Below are 27,169 nucleotides of genomic sequence, written 5' to 3'. Positions count from 1 at the left end.
CGAACATGCCTGGAATAGATTCAAAAGGGCTGTTTATGGACGACGTGACCCACCAATCGCTCTGAGGGATCTACGTCGAATCGCCGTTGAGGAGTGGAACAATCTGGACCAACAGTGCATTGATTAACTTGTGGATAATGCGCAACGACGTATACAGGCATGCATCGATGCAAGAGGACGCGCTACTGGGTATTAGAGGTGCCGATGTGTACAGCAATCTGGACCACCACGTCTGAAAATCTCGCTGTATTGTGGTGAGTGCTTTTCATGAGCAATAAAAAGGACAGAAATGATGTTTATGTTGATCTCTATTCCAATTTTCTGTGCAGGTTCCGGAACTCTCGGAACCGAGGTGAAGCAAAACTTTTTTTTGATGTGTGTATAAGTTGTACAGCAAGTGAAATAGCAACTCAAACAGTTTTGTTTGTATACCTGTGCGGAATGGAAAGAATATGGAAAGACCAAGAGTAACTGAAGAACGCATTTATAAAGGTCTAATACCATGCGGTTTTTGCCTTTGGAGTTGCGCAAGGGATAATGCCTATGTGTTTCCGCTGCCAGCTGATCTACCCGACAGTAGAAACAGCGTTGTTACAAAAATTACTCCAGACGCACTGATCAAGGTTTGGGAAGAAGACGCCTATCGACTCGATGTAGGACGAATGGCCGGCCGAAGTGGCCGAACGGTTCTAGGCGCTACAGTCTGGAACCGCGCGACCGCTACGGTCGCAGGTTCGAATCCTGCCTCGGGCATGGATGTGTGTGATGTCCTTAGGTTTCAGTAGTTCTAAGTTCTAGGAGACTGATGACCTCAGAAGTTAAGTCCTATAGTGCTCAGAGCCATTTGAACCATTTTGGACGAATGGTGCTCTTTCAAGTGTAGCAGCAAGTGATTAGTTGGGAAGACTAATCGTAAATTAGCATTCCCACTGATGTCCATGTGAGACATTTAAGGAGACACAATCATGTGCTTATCGTTTCCAGCTCTTACAAGATCTAAACTGTACAGAATACGGTTTACGTGCCAACTTTGGAATCGAAATGCTGTTACATGACGAAGAAAATTTTCTAGATCCTATCGTCTTCAGTGAAGAACCTACATTTCAGCTAAATGGAAATGTGAACACACAATGATTTTCGCATCTACGGCTCAGCAAATCCGCAAGAGATTATACAGTTGCAAGGGACTCCCCTAAATTGAATGTTTCCTGTGCCCTATCCCTGCGGAAAGTTTATGGGCACTTCTTTTTCGGTGAAGCAATTGTAGCTGGTGTATCTTATCTAGATGCTCTAGAACTATGGCTCTTTCCTCAACACGGAAAAACCAAACCACAGAACTTTTTCTGGCAGTTAGATGGTGCGTCGCCTCACTGGTGTAACTCAGTACGCCAATGGTTAAATTACATTGTACTCTTCCGCTGGATTGGCCGCAAGGGGTCGAATGACAATTTGTTCTACATGACATCCACGTTCACACACGACCTGACGTCTTGCGATTTAGCCTTTCGTAAGGGATCATGTGTAGGTGTCTCCATTACCAGCAGATCTACCCGGCTTTAGAAACAGCATTGTTACAACAATTACTTCAGACATACTGATCAAAGTTTGGGAAGAACTCGCGTATCCACTAGATGTGTGACGAATGGTGTTCGCACTGAACTCTTTTAAGAAAAACTGATAGAGTTGCTCTTTCATTTGATGCATTATTTGCAATTGGAAGTTGAAAGTAATAAATGCTGCAACCTCTTAAAACCCTGAATATTCTCCTGAAACAACCTGTATAATGACTGTCTTTTATTTTACGGTCAAGTGATTCCACCCATTTGCCGTTTTCAAGTGCGTTCTCATGTAGGCCTACAAGCAAATTTACATACACATGCACTAAGCGCGACGGTATAATTATACAAGTTTTGGTGTGTGCATGTGAAAATCGCAAAAGGTCGAAATCGGCTAATCGATGTATAAATGTCTGTATAACAGCTAAGGAGGGAAATTGAATTATATTTCATTAAAACAGTTTGTTTCTGGAACTAATATTTTTTTATACATTCTGCCAGGGATAAAAGGAAGAATCTGTAAAATATCTTGAAAAATCTACATTTTTTTCAATCTTCAAGCACGTTCTACACAGGGGCTATGGTGGGTTAATCCGCCATAACTGTGTAGTTTCAGATTCCTTACAGATGGTTGGAGGACACTGACAACCAACTACTATGAGAATTTTCGAAAAAAAAGGTTTTTATCTTACTTTGTGTTATATGCGTTAATATAAATCCGAATGTCTCATACCTCAAACTGGAGATCGAGTGAGATGACTCGTATTTCAGAAGAGGCAGCTCCGAATATTGTCGTTGTCGGAACATTCAGAACTGACCGGCCGCCTTTTCATCCTGTGCCAAACCGTATTTTTAAAGAGCGGAGATCGGATCTAAATTTGAATTAGGCTTCCCGTGGATTTGTGAGATCATTTGAGAGGAGCGTTCATGACCCTCTGGGCGTGTGCGCTAATGATCCTGGCGTCGACAAGACGTTAAATATTCATATTTTTTCAGTCAAAGAGAAACACTCAAAGCAATATTCTTTTAAATATGTATTTTGCTTTTAATATTAATTACTGAAACAAATTTCAATTCGTCTGAAGTGCAGCAGACGTTGCAGCTGCGATAACTGAACGGTTGTACTGTACCAAATGATAACTGAAAAACAAACACAATACATTTTTTAAAAAAACCTATTATTGGACTAACAGTATCTGATGCTCTCTCATGAAGATGAACTCTAGACTGAAAGTACATTAAGTGCAATGATAACTCTAGGAATACAAGTCTAAATTGTTTGTTTTCGCACAAAACACGTCGTACGGTATAAAATGCGTCAAGTATCTCAGCTCAGAAGAAGTTTCAGTGGTTCATTCGAACGCACGGGTAGAAATTTTGAAAACTGTTTACTTCAGAAATAAGATGTAAGGTTTGGGTATCAGAACTATGATCATAAAGACGTATTCCCATAGTTTCTGGGGAGGTATTCAGTAACAACAAAAACGATATTTCTTTCCAGCTAGCTTTTTTCACCGGGGAATTCTGAAATAAATTGTTCGTTTTCCTGTCGAAATCAGGTAGGACCGTCAGTTTGACCTTACGGTTATCATGTTCTTTCTAATTTTGAGATAACTTTTCGATAAACTTGTTAGTGTTTTCGATAGCAAACCCTACAAGTTACTATCACAAAACAAATCGAAACAATCCATATATTTTCTTACGACGTTCCAGGCACCTTATATTTTATTTCAGGGCGGAACTCTCGTACTCCATTTAGTAACTTCACCACTTCCCATCAGACAATCTGAAATTACATTTTCTTATTCCAAGTTTGAAGTAATTTGAGTTTCAGTACCATCTTGAGACTCCATGTCAGCATTATCGTGACTATCACTCTGTCCAACTGCAACTCACTTTCACATCCGCTTTCAACATTGCTACGTACTTGCTAATACTCACTGTTGTAGAACTAACAGAAACAAGTTTAGAACTAGAAACACAAATTTATATTACTCAGGAGAGTTTATGACTGTTATGTAACTGGTCCACTGGAGTGTGAAACACACATTTGCGAGAATTTCAAATTATCTATTGCTGCCGCTGGCAGACTAAGACACTTCCTTTATTGTGACTTATGTTTCTAAACGAAAAGATGCAGAATGACAAAATGAAAAGTGGCCAAATACCGGATGGTTATATTTAAACTGAGAGTGTTTTAAGTGATGCGGTGTGGGTTGCATACATCGCAGTATGATGAAGTATCCTAGGTATGTTCATTAATCGGTATCGAGTGAGGTGGCAGAGTGGCTAGCACATTGACCTCGCGTTCGGCAGGACGATGGTTCGAACACAGATTGGACCAACCTTATTTAGGTTTTCCGTGACTTCCCTAAATCACTTCAGGCAATTGCCAGGATGGTTCCTTTCAAAGGGCACAGCCGGCTTTCTTCCCTATCCTTTCCTAATCTGATGGGACCGATGACCTCGCTGTCTGGTCCCCTCCCCCAAACCACTGAACCAACCAACCATTAATCGATGAGCTTATGGAGTACGCCTAAAACATAATATTTCTACTTTCTACCACCAGGTGCAAATACGGCGCTGCAGGCATCAGTATGTGAAATGATTTCTGTTTTGACGTCAATATGCGGTTAATCGCTTGGTGATACGTGTTGATTTCTTTTGTGAAGAGATTGTTGGTGTAAAAGGTTAAGAAGGTTGGAATTTTCTTTATGAAACGCAGTGACTGTCGAGAATAAAGCCTGCACACTGCTGGTTCGTTGTTTTATCAGAATGGCAGCAATGGCATCGCTGCATTACGGGAATAGCGCCGACAGAAACAGCTACGAATAGGCACCATGTCAATAAATGGACTAAATAATATGATCAAGAAATTTGAAGAAACAGCTTAATCAGGCGGAACAGCAGGAAGAGGAAGTTGTTGATGCAGTTGCTGTAGCTACAACCGACCGTGTAGCACATGGCTCAGATCCTGCAGCCACTCCTCGAGCTCTCGCTCCTGCTCAACACTTCAAAAGATTTTACAGCACATTTTACTGGTATCCCTACAAGATTCAGAATGAGCACCAGATAAAGCCCCAAGATGCGCTACAACGCAGTGACTTTGCCTTACGTTTGTTGGTGCGCACAGGAATGGATGACATGTGACTGGGGAACAGGGTACATTCTACTCTGCACGGTGCCGTGAATGTATAAATATGTCGCATATGAGTTTCTACTCCACCACTCATTGTCCAGAAACATTGAGTGCACTCAGCTTATGAGAGGTATGTAGTGTGATTTCACAATCTCGCTCATTTTCGGTCGTTTCTCTTAGAGGAGATAACATCTCGCAGACCTATTAGTTGCACAGTCCTTTAAGGACTTCCTTGTGCAACACTTTGCAAGAACGCAAACAGTGTCCACGCCAGTATTTACAAGCAAGATGTGATAACACGACACGTTGCTTGCCAGGTGAAAGATTTGCTTCGTCTTCTTTAGGCAATTTCAGGATGTTCGGACTTCCGAAACTCCCGACCTCAGTCCATGTGACTTCAGGTTTTGTGGATATCTGAAAAATCGTGTCTATCGAGGATGTATCTGGTTCTTCATGATCTTGAAGATAACATACGGCGACGTATCTCTCTGATTATATTGGCTTTGCTGCGAGCAACTGTTGATGTCGACACGACATATCGCTCTGATTACATCGGATATGCTGCGAGCAACTGATGGCCAAGTTATACTACGGATGCAGCATGTTGTAACTCGTGTCCATATTCTAATAAAACTGACAGGACCACGCTATCATGTGTTGGATCGTTCCTCCCCTTTTACTGCACCCACACCACATTCTGGCTGCTTACAACGCTACATTCTCACCCGAAGGCAGAGAGTGGAATTAATATTTTTTTCAGCATATTCCGCGGATGCATCGATTAAAGAACGTATCTATTATGTTTCAGAGTACTGCGATGTATACAACCTCACTACAGCCCTCGGAACGCCGTCAGTTTAAGTATGCCTACCACTACCACAAATATCGGTCATTGGATGTATAACATCCCATCTGACTAAACAGTGTTAAAAAGCATATACATTGTTCTTCTCACAATCTTTCTTCCATCCCTGATGAGCATGTTAGCCCTAAAGGTAACGGTTTACACGTTTTAACTTTTCTCCCTCTCTGTAATTAGCTACGAAAATAACTGTGGTTGCATAAATCTAATCGGGTCAAAAAATTAAGGCAAACGTTTACGAAATAATAATTGATTACCAGATAAAATGTACAGCAATCTACTTTTACAAGTAACTTATGCCACGTTCTTCTTACACAAATTAGGAATGATCGTTATAAGTAGTATATATCACACACAACGAAGACGGTGAAGAATACCGCGAAATTTTGAGAAACCCAGAAAATCAATGAAATTATTTTTAAATTTGGCCGTCACTACAATATGACCAAAACACTGTTCATTAACCAGTTGCTTATCAGAACAGGAATTGTGAAGCAACTTATCTGAACAAACATGCGCTGACGAAATATCTTGCACGCGAAATCAAAGAAAACATTTCAGTAAACAACAAAGAGCAATGTTCATTACGTTTTTAAATCACTAAAGGACATCAAATGCAAATGGTTAAAACATGAGTTCTCTCTGTGTTACCGGCAAATATGCGTTGCCTCACATTAACGTTTACTTACAATGGCGAATTTCATCAACTTCACAAATAAGGGTTGTTGTATTTCGAAATTTTAAATAATTTTAAAAACTTCTGCACGTAATAACAATAATAATAATATTATTAATAATAATAAATTGAACTTAGCGCAAACGCCAGTACATGAAACACTTAGAAAGCAATAGAAAACAATTTGACAAAATCAGTTACGAAATGAAAAGTTTGAAGAAAAATAGTTTCAGTTTGCATTGTTATTGCATTTCAATTATTGTTACTTAAATAGTAGGTCATTCAAATTATAATGGTTTGCATTGACTCTGACTGTCAAACTATCAGTCTGAATGAGAAGTTATTACTGAGTACTTTAGATCATTTTGCACAAAAAATGGCTTAATGAAACTTCCTGTCAGATTAAAACTGTGTGCCGGACCGAGACTCGAACTCAGAACCTTTGCCTCTCGCAGGCAAAGGCTCTAGCATATGAGATACTGGCACTGGTGGAGTTAAAGCTGTGAGGACGGGTCGTGAGTCGTGCTTGGGTGGCTCAGATGGTAGTGCACTTGCGCGCGAGAGACATAGGTCCAGAGTTCGAGTCTCTGTCCGGCACTCAGTTTTAATCTGCCAGGAACTTTCATATCAGCGCATACTCCACTACAGAGTGAATACTGCATTCAGGACCTGACATAATGCTTGAAATATGTTTGTTTCTCAATTTAACAGAGTAGGCATTCACTAACAACTCTCGGCTTTATTACGCTACAAGACAGGATTTCATGACAAGATCAGGGTGTTGGAAATTTATATGACTAGCGTTATTGTACAGTCCTCAATGCAGTTCAATGGATAGAGGAAAGCGTTGTACCTAGGGAATAGTGTACCTAAGAACACACGATTTTAGAATCGCAGCCATCGGTCGTCTTCTCTGCAGTCTTTTACCCTTCATCTATTTGTTGGATGATAGGCTTTTCCAGGTTACCCTCCTATTGGCGAATTATGTGACCAAACAACTGGAAAATTCGGTGGTAACAAATACTTGACGGTTTCTTCTCTACCCTCACCTCCTGAAGCATTGATTTGTTGATTATTTTGTCCGTCCATAATATTCATAGCAACCTCGTCTACGTCCACGTCTCAAAAGAATCAGTGTTAGCGCTTCCCTTCAGTTATTATCCAAGTTTCACCCCCGCGAAGGAAAACTGGACACACCAGAGATTTTAGTGCACTCAATTTAGTAAGTCTAGACTGGGTTCGGTCTTTCCAAATTGCTGTCGTGTTCGATGCAGCATCCCTACTCACAGCAATTCCTATGAAGGTCTGGGAACAGGTTGGCCTGGCAGGTAGCAGAAACCATGCCTCCAGAACAAGTCTAAGCCCCGAGCTCTCAGTGCTTCCTCGGAGTAGTGGTTTGTGGACTCAGGTTTAAACGGTTATGCTTTCAGATTCCAAAACCCGACGAAATTTTTGTGTAGGACGATGTAAGTGAAACCTTAAGAATTGAATTTTTTTATTAAAACTGCCTCTTCTGAAGACACAGATGTGCTTGAAGATCAAGACGAGCACAATCACGCAAAAATAGTTGGTGAAAAAATTCAGAGATAGAAAATGGTTTACGATCTGAGGATGAAAGTAAAGAATATGTATACATCAGAGACCATCGAAACGCGTATATAATTAATTGAAAGGAGAACTCACTGAAGAACATTAAAGATGCTGACAGATTTCGTAAATCCATTTACAAAGCTAGGCAGAAAGCTCTGTCGAAATTATCCACAAGTATTCAGAAGATTCGTGTTGTTCTAAACAAATTAAGAGCAAAAAGTACGAATACGGTGGATTTGTTGTTATACACCCTATAATGATGCGGACAAGAACGTTGTAGTATCCTGTGAAACTGAAACCTCAGGATACTTAATGTGACACAATATATGTTAATGAATGCAGTTTCCAAGTATTGCAAAAAGTTTAGTGCCAGTTATTTACGATCCTTGGGATTATTAATCAACATTATATTCCAGTGCTTTTTCTCAGTTGAACGATAAGACAACTTCAACTTATTAGCATGTCTTTACAACAGTTGTCGACAGATGTGATAATCTACGTCAGAATTTATCTCTGTCATAATGTTTGGCCGCTTGGAGTGGCCTCACGGTTTAAGGCGCCATGTCACGGATTAAGCGGCCCCTCCCGTCGGAGGTTCGAGTCCTCCCTCGGGCGTGGGTGTGTGTGTTGTTCTTAGCATCAATCAGTTTACGTAGTGTGTAAATATATGGACCAATGACCTCAGCAGTTTGCTCTCTTAGGAATTCATACACATTTGAAAATTTTAAGAAAAAAGAAAGAAAACAAAATAAATAAAAAAACAATGTTTTCAGAGTCTGGATAAATCAAAATGAAAGCTGGAAGAATCCAAAGCTGTAAATTACATCTAACACAGAGCCTGGTGTCAAAAGATACAAACATTGCGACTTGTATGTGACTACTGTTCCAGAAATGAAGTCTGGAAGTTTCTGTCTTATATACTTGGTTTTCCAATACTGGATTTTGACGTTCATGTTGACTGATGAGGACCTATTGTCAGCGATGCCTGTGTGTGTGTGAGAAACCACAAACGTTCTACGATTTCTTAGTAGAATGCTTGTATAAACAAAAACGCACTATTTCCTCCAGCCATGTGGGCAGAGCTGCTTTGCAATAGACAGACCACCAACGCTTGCGATAGTTTCCGCAGCAAGCACAATAGCCAGTTCTATTCCTGCAGCCCAGATATATACACGTTTCTTGGGGTATTGAAACAAATTCAAATTGACACTAAAACTGCAATCCTCAAAAAAACAGAAAGAAGGAAAGATATTTTCCGGATTAAAAAATGCGTGAAGCAACAGGTAACAAACACCAGAGATGGAAAAACTACAAGAATGCAGTACGTGAAATTAGTCTATCATAAAGCAAAACCGGAGACAGTTCGCCTCCTCGTGGTACACCGTGGGTAAAGCTAAATGAACTAGTAAAAATGCACTGATTCATATTTAAATAGAGTTGCGCTCTACTTGAACTACTGTTCGATCGTTTTGCTACAGTCAATATATGACGTAGTAAATAGTAAGATTACCAGTACTGTTGGTAGCATTGTTATGGGAAGAGACAAATAAACGTGTGAGAGAGAAATTAGGACCCGATGATTTCACTTTGATCTTTATTAGCTTGTTTTGCACATAATAAGAAACGTACATCGTCCAGTGTTAGTGCATTGTATATTTTATATCCTTACAACATCTTAATTGCTTTTAGTAAGTAATAAAAATTAGTTGATTCGCATAAGTTCTGCTCTTTTATGTAATCAAAGCTATTACTTTTGATGTAAGTAGAGTGTGCATGCACAAATATAAAGAATCTATTTCATAATTGTCTTTATTTTGTACTCAATAGAACTTTCTTCATCATGATCACAGGCAACAGTTTACTGTTCTCATTAATAAGTGTGAAAGTTGTTTATAGATAACAGAAACATGTTTTAGACAAGCTCTAGGAAGTACTAAAGCGATGTTAATTTTTTTTAGATTTTACCTTGTATTGAGCAAATTGCGCTTATTCTATTTTTTTTAATTTTTTACTGCAGTATCTTTCTGTTCCACATCAAAAATCAACAGTTTTCTAATAAAACTTAAATTGAACACTAACAGTTTCAATTTTGTCACAAATAAGTTAATTTGTAAGTTAAAGACAAGAGGACAACTATGTACAACAAAAATGTTACACACGTTACGCAGCACTTTATATATCCTCACTCAGTTTCTAGACTGTTCACCTCTTCCGGATTCTATGGGAACCTACTAAGACAATGATCGCACGCACAAACATCGGGATGAAATCAGGTACCGTCCAATGGGTATGCAACACATCTGACGTACAGGTAACACGGTTCCGATCTTAATTGATAAGGGCTACTAGGAAAACTATAGTAGTCTACACTTACCTACGATAGTCTACGGTAACGTATTGTAGTTTTACAATACTATATTTAAACAATAGCAGGATAATCAGAGTCGTCTCTCCTTATTACTTATCACAGAAAAATGTTTTACAGGTTCGACCAGAACTACGTATGCTACTACCTGCTTTCAATGGGAGGACCTGGGTTGCTTGTCTGACTACTGGAGGCTTGGGTCCGTGTCCGTAGAACCACTGAACACAGGTAGACGGTGTGATCATCTTTTTCATGTTCTGATATTGCAGTGTAATAATAATGTACATAAAATAACAATGGTTGTTAAAGAGCTGTCTACAAAAATGCATATGAAATGGAAAAAAATGTATCTTGTTTTAAAGGCAGGATAAATTTCAAAGCTACAAAGGAAATAACTATTTTTGCATGTACAAAATTAGATGATAGTTAAAATAATATGTTGTGGAAAGGAATATCGCGTCTTTATTACAGTAATTTGATAGGATCAGAAAATAACAGCTGAATCGTTGCAGTATTAAAGGTCATGATCTGCACAAATGTACATTTGCTTTTTTCAGATGGAAAATCGACCTGTTTTTACGATTTTCAAATTAACGTCATATATTTAGATGTCTGCCAGGTATCCAAAGATGCATGTAAATATATGAAAGTTAATTTGAAAATCGTAAAAACCAACTTTTTTCTGAAGACGACAAATTTATATTTCTCAAAACCATGGTAATGGCTAGCTAGTGGCCTTGCCGGTAACACCTTTCCCGTCAGACTATCGAAGTTGAGGGGTTTAGGCTTGCTAGCACTCGAATGGGTGATCATCTGTGTCTGTCGAGCGATGTTTTCAAGCAGGGTGGGCTCAGCCACCTAGAGGCCAATTGCGAAGTTTGTTGATTGAGAAGTATTGGCTCCCATCACTAAAAGTGACAACAGCATGGGGAGCGGTGTGGTGACCACGCGCCTCTCCATGGTTCAAATGGCTCTGAGCACTGTGGGACATCTGAGGTCATCAGTGCTCTAGAACTTAGAGCTACTTAAACCTAACTAAACTAAGGACATTCCCGAGGCAAGATACGAACCTGCGACCGTAGCGGCCGTGCGGTTCCAGACTGAAGCGCCTAGAACTGCTCGGTCACAGCTGCCGGCGTGCCTCTCCTTATCTACATCCAGTAACGCCTATGGGGTGTGGATGATACGGCGGTCGGTCGATACCATCGAGCCTTCCGAGGCCTGTTCGGACGGAAAGTATGGTAAAAAGTTTATAAACCTTCAGTACGGCAACAAATTGGTCGCTACGTTCCAAATCTAACAAGTTCCTAAGTGCACCGTTCCTGAAACGCTGCCACGCTTAAAATAGATATAGTGTTAAAATAGTTAAAGGGGAAAATGGAGATCCGTTAGATACGACTCTATAGCAGGCTGCATTTTAGAGGGATGGAAGGTGGTCGATGTGCTGTACTGACCAGATGCCATGTGGAAAGGGCCCCAAAAAATTAATATTCCGGACGGTCACAATCAGTGCGGACATTTCCCGTCACCCCGGGGAGAACGCCGACAAAAGCTCTCCCTCGCCGGAGAAGGAAGGCCCCGGGCGTTGGAGGGGTGGGCACCCATATTGCGCGCCGGGTGCCGGGCGCCGCCCCGACTGGCCACCATTAACGTCGGCGCCGTCGGCTCCGGGGGCGGCGTCGGCGGCGGCAGAGGCCCAAACAGCTCTCTTCCTTCCGGCCGCCTTCCTTCCTGCGGCGGTTTTTAGCGCTGGCGCCATCTCCATGACAATGGCCGACGGCCGGCCGGTAATTGCCGCGAGACGCCGGGACAAATTGGCGGCAGGAAGCGATGTGCGAGAGCTGGGCAGGGAGCCGCCACGCGCGCGAGCGCCCGCCGGAGCGCCACCGCGCTCTTCCGGAGGGAAAGATTAGCACAAGAAAAAAGACACCCTCCGGCGGCGCGGGTGTTTACGACGCACCGGCGTGCCATTGTGAACGTGCGACGGCGCCTCGTATACGCTGTCCGGACGTGGGTAACGGAGATCTCGCCACTGCACAGCCACGTGTGTCGACGCGATTCTGGTTCTTATCGCGTATGTGGCTTACAGAAAATCGTCACGAATCTCCCAGTTATACGAGGAGTAAATACTGAGTTTTCATTATCTCCGTGAAAAAAATGAAGCTACATAATTAATTGTTTGTTTGTTTCCGTGGTATCACGTATCGATACCACCCGTCTGGCGTCGCGGTTGCCAAGGATTGCACGTTTGTGTCAGACGACGATAACTTTCGTGCGGTATCCAGCGGACCCTATGGAACACACCTGCTCAGTCACAGCTCCAGCTTCTCAGTACCATGAGCACCCTCTGCCGCCGCGGTGTAGGATGTCCAGTGGCAGCCAGGTATTGCACTCGCATTTGGAGCCGTTTTGCTATGGGACGGGACGCAGACACCGTTCAGTAATGGACTCCGATACCCTCGTTCCTGCTTTAGTTCAGAGGAACTCATCCTTGTTGAAGTTGAGAGCTGGACTTTATTTCTTGCTGCATTATTTTTAATGAGTCTCCATGTGCTTGGAGCAAATAAAAAGTTAAGTAAATCTTCTGTGCTGTGTTAACTAGTTCGCTAATGATTTCTGCTGCTGTCCAGCCCTGCTACGACGACAGTTGATGCACCACCTCGTAGCCAACCACTCCTTACCATTTTGTATGAAGTTGTACGCAACAGTTTCCAGAGCCTGTTTCTGATTGAAAGTAGTGTATCTGTGCGTCCCTATGTAATTCGTCGATTTAATGTGGAACTGACCGCTAGATGCCACGAGAAGTGGACCCTCCAGTACAAATGAGGCCAGGAGAGTTTTTTTGTCAGCAATGGCGTGAAAGTAATGGAAGACCGAAAGGGAAGAATGACTTCCAACCCTACGGGCATTGCAACGGTGAGAGTTGAAAATTTGTTCTGGAGTGGGACTCCTCTACTCTACAATAGTGGCCGTAACCGCCTAGGCCATCAATACAAGCTTTCAACTTCGTCACACCCAAATTCGCACTCGCCGCGCCCAATGGTCCTCCCCCCTCCCTCCCCCCACTCCCCCGCCCCCGTTGACGACCACTCACCACTCACAGATTTCTGATTCCCATAGGAATTCGGAGTTTGGTTTTGGCACCATAGCTGCTTGATGAAAAAGGGAAAAAGGTTTCAGTGCAGACAAACGCAGTCAAAGTCTGAGTCCGTACGAGAATCAGAAATCTGCGAGTAGGGGGTTAAGGGGGGCGGAGGGGGGGGGGGGTCATTGCAGTGCGACAAGGGGGAAGTTGGAAATTTCTGTCTGATGGAAAGCGTATATGGATGGCCAAGGCGTTTAAGGCAGCAGATCTAGGAAGTGGAACATCCGGTTTTGAGTCCTAATTCAGCACAAATTTGTCAACTCTCGCTGTTGCCTCATCTTCTGGGAGGCTGAAAGCCATAATTTCCTTCCTTTCTCCTTCCCATACCGTTTCCTTTCCATTCATTTTACCCTAGTAATTCATGTCATCGTTCCAGCTGCTTCATCGCGAGTGGTGTCTGTCCTGCTGGACATGTCTGACACAACAGATACCGTTCATATCTATAGCAGTGAAGCAACAACAGCAGAATGAAACTTCCTGGCAGATTAAAACTGTGTGCCGGACCGAGACTCGAACTCGGGACCTTTGCGTTTCAAGAGCAAGTGCTCTACCGACTGAGCTACCCAAGCACGGCTCACGCCCCGTCCTTACAGCTTTAATTCCGCCAATACCTCGTCTCCTACGTTCCAAACTTCACAAAAGCTCTCCTGCGAACCTTGCAGAACTAGCACTCCTGGAAGAAAGGATATTGCGGTGATATGGCTCAGGCACAGCCTGGGGGACGTTTCTAGAAAAAAATTTCACTCTACAGCGGAGTGTGCGCTGATATGAAACTTCCTGGCAGATTAAAACTGTGTGCCAGACCGAGACTTGAACTCGGGACCTTCGCCTTTCGCGGGCAAATGCTCTACTAACTGAACTACCCATGGACGACTCACGGCCCGTCCTCACAGCTTTATTTCCGCCAGTACCTCGTCTCCTACCTTCCAAACTTCACAGAAGCTCTCCTGCGAACCTTCATTCTAGAAACATACCCCAGGCTGTGGCTAAGCCATGTTTCCGCAATATCCTTTCTTCTAGGAGTGTTAGTTCTGCAAGAAAATTTCATTCTAGAAACTGCAGAATGGTTCAGTCAAGAGAGTTTAGTGGTTTCGAGCGTGTACTTGTCATTGGATGTCACCAAAGTGACAAATACATCAGAAACATCTGAACTCCTTCAGAGCTACACGAGTCAACTGTTGGTGAGAAGAAGAAACGCGAAGGAACAACCATAGATAAATAAAGCCCAGACAGAGCTCATGTTGAAACGCGCAGAGAGCACCGAGCATTGCGGTGTGTGGTAGTAAAATGTCGCATGAAATCAGCGGAAGGAATCACTAGTGAGTTCTAAAATGCTACCAGTAGTTCAGCTAGCGCAGTGACCGCGAGTAGGGAGTTATAATGGATGGGGTACAATGGCCGAGCGGCTCGTAATCGGCCACATATTTCTGTAAGCGGTGCTAAGCGACCCTTGAGTTGGAGCAACGAACGACGCCACTGGAGAGTGGATTAGTGGAAACGCATGATTTAGGATGATGAGTCACGCTATACCCTGTGGCAAAGCGATGAAGGGTTTACGTTCCGCGAATGCTCGGACAACGTTACATGCTGTTATGAGCAGTCCCAACAGTGAAGTACGGAGGAGGAAGTGTTACAGTTTGGGGGCGTTTGTTGTGGTTAGGATGTGATGCCCTCATTGCCTTTAAGAGAACGCTTAAATGAAAAAGGATACGAAAACATTTAGAGCCTTATGTAGAGTAGAGGAGCAGTTCGAAGACGATGCGTGTTTGTATCAGCATGACAATGCACTCTGTCATAAAGCAGGATCTGTAAAGTAATGGACCACGGTCCATAACATACCTCATCTGACTTGTCCGAAGTCCTGACTTGCACCCAGTGATACACATTTGTGATGAGTTACTACATCGATTTGGCTACAGACACCGATATTCAGCACCACTACCTTCTCTGGTTTCGGCTCTTGCGGAAGAAAGGACTACTGTTTCTCTACAGACATTAGGCACAGTGTGTACGTACCCTATATTAACGTCCACTGATTGGTGTAGGATACTTTAATCAGGTAATGTGTACACTTACATCCTGGTACAAACTGAAAGTCTAACCCCCCTCCCCTCCGAGTTAACGCAGTATCCCGCTAGAGGAGCTAATACAAGCCGGGATATTAACAATTTAGCCTCATACTTCGTTTCTGAATTCTTCTTCCCCCCCCCCCCCCTTCCTCCCACCGTCACCATTTACCTTTTTAAAAGATAGTGCGACAAAATTCTGGTCACTGTTTAACAGGAATATACGTCAAGTAGACAAAATACGATATACAGGCTGTTTCAAAAAGAATATACGTATTTCGAATGCATATATTTACTAAACCTTAAGACATACGAATACGAAACTTTCAAAATGGTTCAAATGGCTCTGAGCACTATGGGACTCAACTGCTGTGGTCATAAGTCCCCTAGAACTTAGAACTACTTAAACCTAACTAACCTAAGGACAGCACACAACACCCAGCCATCACGAGGCAGAGAAAATCCCTGACCCCGCCGGGAATCGAACCCGGGAACCCGGGCGTGGGAAGCAAGAACGCTACCGCACGACCACGAGATGCGGGCTACGAAACTTTACACATATATTTACGAACCTCTCAAGATCAGATTACAAATGTTCAATACGTACTGCATCAGTAATACGAACAATATCACATCGATACTCAAATTCCTCCCTTACGCGGGCAAGCATATCCTTCGTCACTGATATTATGGCAGTACGGATCCGGTTCTTCAGCTCTTACGGGTTCTGTGGGAGTAGTGGTACATAAACGTTGTCTTTAACGAAACCCCACAGGAAGAAGTCAGAGCGTGTCAAATCCAGTGACGGTGGAGCCCAGCTGACACATGCTAGTCGCCAGGTCCTTGACGACCAATCCAACGGTTCGGTAGAGTTTCATTCAGATATTCAAGCACTTGGCGACTCCGGTGAGGGAATGCCCCGTCTTATTGAAAAATGAAGTTGTCTTCGTGCAGCCACGGAAACAACTAGTTTTGTAACATAATGCTGACCGTTAACCGTGTTTTCATCAAAGAAGAATGGACTGTCAACAGATGATCGGGGTATCGCACAAAAACACATTGACTTTGGGCGAATCTCGTACATGTTCAGTGGCTGCATGTGGGTTCTTTAGGCCCCAAATTCGAACATTGTGTTTGTTTACCTGACCACTAACATGGAAAGTTGCTTCATCACTTAACACGATACGTTGTGCGAAAGTGTTATCATTGTCAATAGCATCAAGAATCTCGTTACAAAATGTCACACGTTTGCGTTTGTCATCAGGACTCAGAACTTGTAACAGCTGTAACTTGCACGGCTTCATAACCAACCGACGTCTCAAAACACTCCAAATTGTTGTTGTAGGCAGTTGTAGCTCCCGACTGGCAAGACGAGTTGATTTTGAAGGACTTCGTTAAAAAGCAGTTTGAATTCGAACAATATTTTCTTCCGGAACACATGGGCTGCCAGGACTCTTTCCTTTACATGCACATCCTATATCTAGAAACTCTCGATACCATCTGCGAATGTTCCACCCATTCGGAGTATCAATTTGGCACCTCAACCTGAAACGTCTTTGCACTGTGATCACGGAATTGCACTTCACCACTGCTGTGGCCTGCACTGAGGTTGACCACTCACCCGTGGTCGAGTAGGAGATCCTTCCAAAGTCTGGCAGGCAGCGAAAATCTTTCCGAGGGGCCGATCGTAGGGCCTCCCCGGTTCGTTTGACGAACAGGTTTCGGGCGTCATCTGTGGCTGACGATGTCTCTGAGCCGGATGCAGTCGTCTACCCTGTTCCGGAGGATGGTTATCGTCTAACAATGTCTGGGCACTCACGGAGAGTAGTTGGGAGCTCCAAGGTTAGGCGCGTAATAGCCGGCCGGTGTGGCCGAGCGGCTCTAGGCGTCTCAGTCCGGAACCACGTTGCTGCTACGGTCGCAGGTTCGAATCCTGCCTCGGGCATTGATGTGTGTGTTGTCCTTAGGTTAGTTAGGTTTAAGTAGTTCTAAGTCTAGGGGACTGATGACCTCATATGTTAAGTTCCATAGTGCTCAGAGCCATTTGAACCATTTTTTTGAGGCGTGTAATGGGACCCCTTAGGCTGCCAAAGAGGGGAAGGAATCCAGTGCGCACTCCGTGTGCATACCCGGGAGAGTCATTCCGGTTGTGGAAATGCTGCTTCCGGATGCCATGAAGAGTACAGGGTGCAGCCAACTGCAGTGGTGGCTCATGTCGGTACCAATGACGTATGTCGCTTTGAATCGGAGGAGATTCTCTCTGGTTTTGGGCGGCTAGCGGAAATAGTAAAGACTGCCAGTCTTGCTTGCGAGATTAAGGCGGAGCTCACCATCTGCAGCATCGTCGATAGAACCGACTGTGGTCCTTTGGTGCAGAGACGAGTGGAGAGTCTGAATCAGAGGGTCAGGCGGTTCTGTGACCGTGTAGGCTGCATATTCCTTGACTTGCCCCATCGGGTGGTGGGTTTCCGGGTTCCGCTTAATAGGTTAAGAGTCCACTACACACAGGAAGCTGCTATACCGGTAGCGGGGGCTGTGTGGAAGGGACTGGGCGGTTTTTTAAGTTAGAGGACTTCAGGGAACCACAGAAAGGGCGTCCGTCTAAAAGGGGGGAGGGAAAACACAGTAAGTTAGTTGTAGAAACGATCGGTATTGTAGTTGTAAATTGTCGCAGCTGTGTTGGGAAAGAACCAGAGCTCCAAGCTCTAATAGAGAAAGCACTGAAGCCCAAATAGTTATAGGTACAGAAAGCTGGCTAAAGCCGGAAATAAGCTCAGCAATAATTTTTTCTAAATATCTACCAGTGTTCAGAAAGGCTAGATTAAATACAATTGATGGTGGAGTATTTATTGCTATCAGAAGTAGTTTGCCTTGTAGTGAAATTGAACTAGACAGTTCCTGCGAAATAGTATAGGTAGACGTTATACTTGACAATCGGACTAAACTACTAATTGGGCCGTTGTACCGACTCCCCGACTGAGAAAATACAGTTGCTGAACAGTTCAAAGAAAACTTGAGTCTCATTTCAAATAGGTACCCCACTCATACAACTATTGTCGGTGTTGACTTAAATCTACCCTCTATATGCTGGAAAAATTATACCTGTAAAGCCGGCGGCAGGCATAAAACGTCATCCGAAATTATACTGAATTCTTTTTCAGAAAATTATTTTGAACAATTAGTTCATGGGCCCACTCGAAGCGTAAATGCTTGCGAATGCTTACTTGACCTCTCAGTAACAAATAATCCTGGACAAATAGCGAGTATTGTAACGAATACAGGGATTAACGACCACAAGGCAGTAGCTGCTAAGCTGAATGCCGTAACTCCTACAACCAGCAAAATCATCAAAAAGAAACGCGAAGTATATTTATTTTATAAGAGCTGATAAAAATGCTTTTAACTCCTTTTTAAGAGACGGTCTCCACTCCTTCCGACCTGATCATGTAAGAGTAAAAAAGTTGTGGAATGATTTCAAAGAAATAGTATGGACAGCAATTGAGAGATATATACTACATAAATTGCTTGGGTAGTTGCCTGATGTTCACCTAGCGGGATGAGTAAAACCGCGTAAAAACCATATCCAGGATGGTCGGTGATCGCAGGCGATCCAAAGCCGGTGTACCTCTCAGTCTCGGAAGCGGCACTTAAACATGCACGGCTATCTGTGTGGATAGAGAAAGATTTCACGGGTCTAATCGATTTCACTAACTTTTCTTTTTCTACTTTGATGTCTCCCTTTGTTTCAGGAACAAGGGATTCCTCCTCGTCGGATACCCCTGGGCAATACCCCAGTACGAGTAACCAAAATTCGGAAGTTGCAAACCAGCGCTTCATATTTGGCTCTGGTTCGAGTCACATGAAGTCCCTTTGTATTGACCGTCGAATCTATGAAAGCATTGTTAGGAGGCAGATAACTATTTGTGAGAAGCAAGAATATGAATGTCATTACAGCTCGTTTCACTCACTGCAATTTGAGCTGTACTCTTAGGTTCCTCCTTAAGCATATCCTCGAAAAATGCGACATATTACTACTCGTTTCCACTTGCAGAGATTTGTGCTGTACCCTCAAATTCCCTCGCGAAGTATTCGGAAAAACGATAAAATATTTATGACAATCAACAGTACAAATGTCTTCGCCGGTCGTTCCACTTGCGAGAGTTTCATCTTTCGTTTTTTAATCGGACCCAGCTCACAAAATCGAAGAAATTCGTTCTTGAGGGAGCATACTCTTGTATGTAAATAACATCAGATATTATAGAAGATAATTCCATTGCATAAATGAGACAGAACCAGAATCCGTAACGAACGTTAAGGTGGGAAATAAAATATTAACACGTTGAGGACGCTAACCTACTTCCTTCAATTAAAAGATCATGCCAATCACATAAAATTCTGAGCATTACTATCGTATATCTTAGACATTTCCAAATGCTTTTACTGTTGATATGTCGTTAACTGGCATTTAATTGTAAGAAATCGTACTGAAACGTCCCCTTAGAAAAATTTATGAATGAATGTGCTGATAAACCTCTTACATTATTTGATTTTCAAACAGCTGAGCAGAACTGAACGTACTCAGACATTTCGCCCTTTACCTATTCTGATCAACACTAAACTGACACAGAATATTTTTAGCGCAACGCAATCTGACTTTCAAAAATCCCTACAAACGAATGGCCCTGACTAACAATAACCTATACCTTTCATGAATCACTTACCTCACAAAAATCGTTACCCGAACTGCTGCAATACAGCGAGCGCGACTACTGCCAGCTAAATAAAGAATTCAAACTACTGAAGGCACCAACTACTGATAGGCATGGTCTGCAAATGAAAGATTCTGATAGAGAACAAACAATGTATTTACCTTAATATTGTTCAAAAGTCATAATATATATATCAGTTCATGACAGTCTTACAAATTTACTCTCTCTGATGGACACATGTCCAGATCATCCGCTCTCAAAACTCTGCCATCTCTCTCCCCACATTCACCACTGCTGGCGGCTCACCTCCAACTGCGCAACGCGACGCGCTGTTCAGATCCAACTGCCCAACACTACAATAGCAAATATTGCAACAATGCAAACCAGCCACAGACTTCACACAGCACAGCCAGCCATCATATAGAGCGCTAAATGATGTAACCAACATAAAAACCTAAACAGCCTACTTACAGTATCTACGGTGATGTTTTTCATAAATCTTTAATGTACCATAGCCTTGAACACGCAGCTTACACCACAGATACAACGAAATACGAGTACAGTGAAATTGGTTGAATTAAAATTTGTACCAAGGCTGGGCTTCGAACCCAGGTCTTCTGTTCACTGGGGTGACACACTAATCACTATTAATTCCACCCTGGTACAGCGGCTGTGCACCATCATACAGACCACTCTAGTACCCCTCCCTCAGCAGTTCAAATTCCCATTCACGCCTCAGCCCACTTTGTATTCCCCTTGGACTTGAACGGCATTGCAGAATCTCTCCAACTGTACTGGAATAGCAATTCAGCAGCAAATGAAACGGGGAATCCGGTCTGAAACCAAGGCGTAGGTGGTCTGATCAAATGAAACTACATGGTTTCAGCGACACTTTCAACTCTGAAACATCTATAATATATGTATATAGGGTACACATTAAGTCCGGGAACACTTTCAATTATTTATTGCACAAGAACAAAACATTGTACAGATATCATACATATTTCATTTTGAAGAGAAACCCTGAAGGTTTGTTTTTCTCATTTATACCGCCACAGCGTAGTCTGGTAATCTTCCGATAGTCAGCGCTAGTCGCAAACATGGCGAATTCAGGTGCGGAGCGAGCTTTCTGTGTGTTGACGTTCGACAAAAACAAGTGTGCAACAGCTGTTCAACGGATGTTTATAACCAATTACGGTAAGAAACCACCGACAAGTAAGGACATTTACCACTGGCGCAACAAATTCGTTACGTTGGGTTGCTTTGCCCTGCAAAGAGAAGCGGACGTCCCATTGTGAGTGAAGTGAATGTGGTGCGCATACGAGAGACATTCATAAGGAGTCCAAAGAAATCGATGCGACATGCATCCTGTGAACTCGAAATAGCTCCAACGACAGTGTGGAAAGTCGTGCGACAGAAGCTGTCTATAAAACCATTCAAATTGGAGACAGTGCAGAAGCTCAATGAAGACGACAAAGACAAGCGTTTTGAGTTTTGTTCGCAGCAGCACCAACTGAATGACGATGGGGATGGCATTGCTGATAGCTTAATTTTTAGCGACTAAGCCACTTTTCACACTAATGGGAAAGTGAGCAGGCATAATTGTCGAATCTGAGGTACAAAGCATCCACACGAATGCATTAAACTTGAGCCTGATTCACCAAAGGTAAACGTTTTTTGTGCCTTGTCACTTCAAAAACTGTATGGACCATTCTTCTTCGCAGAGAGCACTGTCACTGGATATTCCTACTTGAACATGTTGCAGCAATGGCTGATGCCTCAAATGCAATCGGGCCCTCCGTTCGTCTTTCAGGAGGATGGGGCTCCACTCCATTTCCATCGTGAAGTTCTTGGGTAACGGAACACGGAGCTGCAGCATCGATGGATCGGCCGTGCTACGTAAGGGGACAGCTGTTTCATGAAATGGCCTCCCCAATCACCAGATCTCACTCCGTGTGACTTTTTTCTGTGGGGACACAGTAAAGATCTGGTGTATGTACCGCCTCTACCACGTGATGTAGCAGAGCTCCGGGAGAGCATACAGGAAGCGAGTGCCTCAGTCGACGATGCCTTGCTGGGACGGCTATGGCAAGAATTCTACTATCGTGTTGACGTCTGCCGTGTCACTCATGGTTCGCATGTCGAATGTCTGTAAAAAAAACCTTTCAGAGTTTCTCGTCAAAATTCAATATGTATGACATCTGTACAATATTTAGTTCTTGTGCAATAAATAATTGAAAGTGTTCCTGCTCATTATGTACACCCTTATACATACATCATAGATCCAGAATGAGATTTTCACTCTGCAGCGGAGTGTGCGCTGATATGAAACATCTTAGCAGATTAAAATTATGTGCCTGACCGAGACTCGAACAGCTCCCGAGTTCGCGTCTCGGTCTGACACACAGTTTTAATCTGCCAGTAATTTTTACATCATAGATGTTTGTGAGTTAAGAAGGTCTCTTAAACCAATTAGTTTCATGTGCATTTTCAATTTCTCGCGGCGTAATGAATAGTCCATTAAATTTCGGGGATGCAGCCGCGCAAATAAAATTTAATGGATCATATAGTTTCATTTGGTTAGACCACCTACGCCTGGGGTTCAGACAGGATCCCCCGTTTCATTCGCAGACTAAAGCAATCAATGAAATTTTGTACCAAGGACTGGCTTTGAATCAGGGTCTCATGCTCAAAAGACAGATGCACTAATCACTACAGTACTCTGGCACAGTGACTTTGCACAATTGCATGGCCTACCACTAGCGCATTTGAGTAGACAGCAGGAGACCTAGGTTCGAATTCCAGACTTGGCACACATTTTCATTTATGCCTGTGTTCAGGCAGAATTCTTTGTTTCTCTCAAGGTTAACGTGCTGTTCCAAAAGTTGGAAAGTTTTTACAAGGGTTTTAGTGTTTAGGGAGAATACTAAGTGGGCTGAGGCATGAATGGAAATTGGATTGTGGAGGGATAGCTGCTACGGTAGTCAGTGGAGCTGTGCAGAGCCACCTTGCCAGGACGGCGTAGTGGTTAGCGCGTATGACTAGTGAGCAAGAGACCCGAGTTCGAATCCCAGCATTGGTACAAATTTTCATTCGTTGCTTCAGTTTGCATATATACAGGGTGCGTCAAAAAATGTATACACACTTTGCAGCGTCATAGAAAATATATTTCCCGTTCTACAATGTTAAATTTCTGGAAATGGAAAGCGTAAAGTCTAACTGGAAAAATACATGTACTTTGCAAATGTGATTAATGTTCAAACTGGCGGCCTTCAGCACCAATACATTTCTGAGTGCGAGTCACCACTGATTCCGTACATCGTACCAAAGTGTCCAATGAGATTTCTGCGCACACCGCCTGAATCTCATTCCAAAGTGTGTCCAGGTTACGTGGTTTACGTTTGTACACCTCATCTTTTACTGTGCCCCATAAGAAGAAATCCACCGGCGTGAGGTCTGGAGAGCGTGCAGGAAACTCGATTGGTCCCCTGCGTCCCATCCACTAGCCTGGCACATTGTGATTCAGGTATGCTCGTACGTCCCTATGATAGTGCGGCGGGGCGCCATCTTGTTGGAAATAAAACTCATCATTACCGTATAATGCACGAATGGCAGGGAATATGAAGTCATCAAGCATTGTTGGGTACGTTTCTCCAGTAACAGTACCTTCAAAGCGGAAAGGCCCAATGAGTCCCCTTGCAGACAAACCAAACCACACATTTACCCCAGGAAAATTCACAGCCTTTTCAACTGTAACGTGAGGATTATCTTCAGCCCAGTACACACAATTGTGCCTATGGACAGTTTCATTGAGTTTGAATTGGGCTTCATCCGACCAAATTATGCTACCCATAAATCCCGGCTCACGTCTCACAATCTCCAGAACCCATTCACAAAATTCTAACCTTCGATCTGGATCGTCGTCACTTAGCTGTTGCACCAGCCTTGGAATGTACACAAAAAACTTGCCTTTCTTCAGGATGCGTAGCACACTACTAGCAGTTACATTACTCTCACGTGCTGCTTGCCTTGAAGACTTTTGAGGCGAACGCTGAAACAGTACCAAGACCGCAGTTGTGGAATCATCACTTGTAGCTGTACTAGGTCGCCCTGATCGACCTTTATGCACATCACACACTGTTCCATGAATTTCGAATTTGTCTCGTAGACGTGTAATTGTTAACCTCGAAGGTGGTTCTGTACCATACTCACTTCTCCACTGTCTTCGAACCGCAGCTACATTCTCAAACTTCCAGTACCACTTAATTATCTGCTTCCGCGCTTCAAAGCTCAAACGCACGTCCGCCATGTTGCAATTACTTCCTTGCCAATGCTGCCACCTGTTGAAGAAACATAACATTACTTTCTCACAGATATTTAACCTTGTAGAACGGGAAATAAACTGTCTATGACAATTCAAAGTCTGTATACATCTTTTTTAGGCACCCTGTTGATGTTTAAGAGTTGAAAAGCTCTCTGGAATCATGTAGTTTCATTTGACGATGAAAGCCGGCCGAGCGGTTCTAGGCGCTTTAGTCTGGAACCGCGCGACCGCTACGGTCGCAGGTTCGAATCCTGCCTCGGGCATGGATGTGTGTGATGTCCTTAGGTTAGTTAGGTTTAAGTAGTTCTAAGTTCTAGGGGACTGATGACCTCAGATATTAAGTCCCATGGTGCTCAGAGCCATTTTTTGACGATGAAATACATGTTAACTGTGCATCTGTGTATGTTTCTGACACGAGACTAAACAAGTAAAAATAACGACCAAATTCAACATGTCATCTACAATGTAGCGAGCGAGGGACGCCACGTGATCCGATCTGAAAGCCGGTTGTAGTTTCCGCAATTTAGTTGCCTCATTCTAGTTACTGTACGCCCCTGCGTTAACTTCAGTGACTCTGTGCAGAGTGTGCGACGACGTCCCGAGCGCCGCTGGCGACCTCTGCGGACGGCGCCACGGGGTCGCCGGGGGGGGGAGCGGTGTTTGTCGGCGGCGTCTCTTACCTGTGGGATGAGCCAAGTCGAGCGGCTAAGACAGCCGGCCGGCCCCACAATGGCGCCGCCCGTGCTGATCCTGTTTGCGGCGGCGACCTCTCGCGACTGGCCCGCGCAATTGGATTAGGGCGGTGCGCGCCAACTGGCGGCTACCTGCCGAGTTAGGTGCGCCAATTAAACCTCCACCATGCACCAGCCACCAGCCACCAGGAGCCTCGCGTCGCAGCTGCGAGCCTTTGTGAGCTCCTAAACGTCGCCTCTGGCCCGGCCACGCCGGCGACGGAGGCTGTGGCGGCGGCGGCGGCGGCGGTAAAAAAAGAATCGGAGACAGCGAGGCGTGTAAAGGGAGAGAAAGAGCCACTCCGCCCTGGAGTAGTCGCCGCTCGAGAGCGAATATAGAGGTGTTCCCGGGGGACGACTCCGCGTTTGCCCCGGGTCGTCTCAAGCCGCTATTGTATAGCTGGAGATCCTCCTTGCGCAGTCTATTTGGGACCCTCGCTCCCTGCGGCTGGCGTCTGACGGGGGGGAGCTGACGCCGTCCTGCCAACCTTGGCGCTATTAATGGCACTTCTCTCTCAGTTATCCCAGTTTCTTAAATTGGAACGCAGGACGTGGACTGATCTACATCACCGAGTGTGATGGTGAATGCTTAAGACACTGGAATTCTGGTGGAGTGGCGTTCAAATCGCCGTCTGGCTACCAGAATTGTAATAATCACTGCTTGCGCAAGTGCGAAGTAAGGATAAATGAAAACAGCGCCCAGTAAATTTGGCGCCGAGTATTCGTGGAAATCGCCTCCTCACTAACTTACCGTGAGTCCTCGTTTATCACTCTGTATCCCCTTAGTGGGGTGATGTTTCGGTTTTTCCGAGGCCCTTAGACGCCAAATAAATATTCAACGGCTCAAGCATCCTGCTCCCGTAAGGAAAGCGCCACTAATGATCAGCATAAAGTCCTACGTTATGCCCACTTATATGCCGATATTGCACTGATTTTAATTCTTTTAGTGTTTAAACCCTGCTTTTCCTTCTTTTATGATGTACTAGCTAACAAACCCGGCATTGCCCCGATACTAATTTTTTCCAATTTTCTATTAGAAACCGAAACAAAAAATTGGACCCTGTTTGTAGCTAATATCGTAAGAATTTCATTTCATGTATTCTTGAAAATACCTTTGACATTATGAAACAGTCGTACAAAGAAATATGCATTTGTGCAAATGTACAAGTAAGGTATCCCCGCCACGCGGGGAATCCACGCGGTCTGGGGCGTCCTGTCACGGTTTGCGCGGATACCCTCGTCGGATGTTCGAGTCCTCCATCGGGCATGGGTGTGTGTTTTCCTTAGCGTGAGTTACTTTAAGTTACATTAGTAGTAGTGCGTAAGCCTAGGGACCGATGACCTCTGCAGTTTGGCCCCATAGGACCTTACCACAAATCCAAACCCACAGTATCATGGGAGATTGTGTGTGCTGAGTGTAGCTGTTTCGCGTGTCTAAAGCAGTTTTGTAAACTTCTCTATGGCAACGCCTCTTCATAGCTCTCTAGACGTTACAGTTTTAGCCTGCAGTCGTTTGCGCTTCGCTGTTGAAAGCTGTTCAAAGCGCTGTCAGGTGTCAGGGATTTCTTTAAGTTGGCTCGATTGCAGGAGTTTCTTAGTTATAAAGAATAAATGTATTAAAACTTCATACTTGATGCGGCTTTTGTTCACACGCGTCAGTGTTTATCACGTTTTATCTCTTGAACTATGGGTAGTACAGTTATATATTTGTGTAGGTACACTGAGCAGCATATGCGGATGCTGTCTGCGAAACATGTTGCGAACACAGTTAGTAGCAAAGAAGTAAGAAATTTATAAATTTATACGTCATGCATCAGTTTTTCATTAATCTCAGTGTCTATGACGTCATCTCTCCTGACCTATGTGTCATACAACGATATCCCTTTCTAGGTACGTTCAGCGTCTTATGTGGATACTGTCTGAAAAATATTTTGCGAATACAGTTAGTAGCAAAGAAGTACTAATTTAAATGTCGTGCCTGATGTGGCAGTTCTTCACGCATCTAA

This window comes from Schistocerca piceifrons, chromosome 8 (genome assembly GCF_021461385.2).
Source record: "Schistocerca piceifrons isolate TAMUIC-IGC-003096 chromosome 8, iqSchPice1.1, whole genome shotgun sequence".
NCBI lineage: Eukaryota > Metazoa > Arthropoda > Insecta > Orthoptera > Acrididae > Schistocerca > Schistocerca piceifrons.
The sequence above is the reverse complement of the archived record's forward strand: the minus strand, read 5'-3'. Positions refer to the sequence as shown.